Raw genomic sequence first — 2,848 nt, 5'->3', positions numbered from 1 at the left:
TTGATTTTTGTTGAGAAGAAAAGGTTTCCACATTCCACACTTCTCTTCTTCCTGAATGGAAACTTGTGACAGTCACTGTGATTTGCATTTAGGAACAATGGTCTGAATGTGGTCTGATTAACCCAGAAAACATTGAGGCTGTTTCCTCTCTTGCTACTTCTGCTAATGGTGCCTGGCGTGTAATAGCTTGTTTAGCAGCTCAGTCACATTCTTGGTTCCTGTTGGATTTGCATTCAACTGAAACCTCCAGTTTTTCAAATGGCTTTTTCAGAGTCAGGTCTTTAGTTCTATTCATCCTACAGTTATATATACAATTCTTTTTTTTTTTTTAACAAATCAATTTTATTGTTACATATTTTTTGTTTTTGTTTTTTTAAACATAACTTTTAATTGAATTTGAAGATGTTTATTGCATTCTATTTTTGTTGGAAAAACATAGCACACATTTAGCACACCCTTGTAAAGTACACGAAGCATGATTGGGTAGGAAGCAGTTTTTGACTCCCAGTCCATTTCTGAGGACTAAATCATCAACTGCTCCCACCATAATTCAGTATTTCTTGCAATAGTTGGGAACCAAGCTTAACATTTATTAATTTTCTCCTCGCAGTATAGGCAGCAATTCACGATTTTCTTTCAGTTCCTTGACAATATCCAGCCCTCAACGAGCTCCTGTTTCACATACAGCTGTGGATATGTTGGCAAATTTGAGTACACTTTCAATCCTTGCCAAACTTCTTCATCCTCCAATATATCATATTCAACATCAGTACTATTCAGTATCTCCGGAATTTGTTCCCTGAATCCACATTTTGCTTCCTGTTTGTTTCCTTTCATAAAGAGCATCACAGAAGCTTTATTTGTCAGGACTTTGAGACTTTTCTCTAATTTGGGAGCTTTGGGGCAAATTGTATCTAGTTCTTCAGATGCTTCTAGCTCCTTAATTAGATCAAGTCCTCTGATGAGCTCTCCGGAGACATACAGCTGAGGGGATAGGTGGGCCAACTGGAGTAGGTTTTGAGACCCTGACGAACTTCTTCATCTGAGAAGGAATCACAACTGCTGAACTGAATATTATGTTTGTTAAGAATTTCCACCCTCTGCTTGCTGGAACCACAGCGGGCTTGCTGAGGAGCTCCTTTCATGAACTGCATGCAGGGGGCAGCATTAGTTAATTTCTTTAGACGGAGGTTGAAATCTTCTCTAGGATGTTCGTTCAGATCGGATGCCAAAGAGCCGCTAGGTGCGTGTCGCTGAACTCTTTTGGTCAACTCTGGGGCAGGTGCACCATCTAATCGGTCAATTTTCTGAGAATTCTTGAAAAACAGAAAGGTGGGAACAGAACTAATTTCATATCTTTCAGACACTTCAGGAACAGCTTCAGCTTTCAACTTCGTAAATGAAACTTGAGGGTGTTCTTTAGCTAACTCCACCGTCACATCGGTCGTCTGCACACACTGTGGAGCCCGTGGTGCCCCAAAATGGGCCACAAGGAGGGATCTGGCTTTGAGGAGCAGCAGCTCCTCACACTCCCGGCCCGGGCCGACTTCCCCACCACCGCCGCCGCCTCTGCAACCCCCCTTATTACATATTAATAAAGCACACAATTCATCCAATGTGTACAGTCAGTGGTATTTGGTATAATCACGTAGTTGTGCATTTACCGTTTCAATCATTATTAGAGTATTTTCATTATTTCAGTAATAATACTAATGGTAAACAAAAACCATCCAAAAAAGTAAACAAGAAAATTCTTTACCTTTCAATCTATGTTTTCCCTGCTGTACATAGCTGCTATTTCTGGCTCTTCTCGCACAATTATTTATTTATTAAGCAGTTTTATTGAGATATATTCACATGCCATATGATCTATGCAAAGCATATAATCAATGGCTTTTAGTATAATTACAACGTTATGCATTCATCACCACAAAAAAATTTTAGAACCATTTCATTACTCCAAAAAGTATATATATATTCCTAAACTTTATGTATCTTTGTTAAATGTATACCTATGTTCATTTACATGAAATTTTTCAAAAAACACTGAACACAATATGCAAATGACACCTAGCATTTATTGAAAACTTGCTATGAATGGGGCATTGATGAAGAACAGAGATGTTAAATAACTTGTGCAAATTTTCACAGCTTATGAGTGTCAGAGCTGCGGCCAGAGCCCATACTCTTAACCACTGCTCTCTGAAGATCCCACCATGTCACCAACATGGGCACAAGCAGATGCTTCCATCAGAGTTGGGGAATGCACTGAACCTAAATAAGTCTCAGCCTCTTTGGGTCTCAGCATTCTTATCTGTACCTTGAGTGGCTGGGCTAGGTCATTTCTTAGGTTTATTTCACACCCTGAGATTCCACAGCTGCATGAATTAAAACTACCAAAGTGTAGAAAAAGAGTCAAACTTGGTTTTTGTTCCCAGGGACTTCTGCATATTAAAGTTTTCAGCTGGATTCTGCTTGCATTTGAGCTCATATGTAGAACCTATTGGATTTCATCTTATTAGATTTGCTTGGGGTATGAGCACAGGCCTAACAAAAGAGCTTCTGAGATGGTATCTCTGCCGGCAGCAAACCACCTTCGCTCCTGCTCTGCAGAATCTGGGGACCGATGCTTAGGCCCTCTCTCCTTCATGCATGCCCCAGCGAGCGTAGGCCTGCAGGCTTCTTGCACTCCCTCTAGAAATGCTCCTGTGATGGGTGGCACACTGCTCTCCCCAGGATTATTTTAGAGATAGATCTCAAAGTATCATTTCCTGGAATAACCATCTCTGGTATAAATGGACCCACAGACTCTGGGTCAAAGTGTGACCCTGAACAAGTCCCTTCACCC

The 2,848-nt window shown here is 40.6% G+C and overlaps 1 pseudogene; it reads right to left on the bottom strand.

Moving 5' to 3' along the window:
* Positions 1-562: 562 nt before the first annotated feature.
* Positions 563-1,582, bottom strand: LOC101441331 (glutaredoxin-3 pseudogene; annotated as a pseudogene).
* Between the last annotated feature and the right edge of the window lie 1,266 nt (positions 1,583-2,848).

Source organism: Dasypus novemcinctus, chromosome 16 (genome assembly GCF_030445035.2).
Source record: "Dasypus novemcinctus isolate mDasNov1 chromosome 16, mDasNov1.1.hap2, whole genome shotgun sequence".
Lineage (NCBI taxonomy): Eukaryota > Metazoa > Chordata > Mammalia > Cingulata > Dasypodidae > Dasypus > Dasypus novemcinctus.
This window is presented reverse-complemented; position numbering and strand designations above follow the sequence as displayed.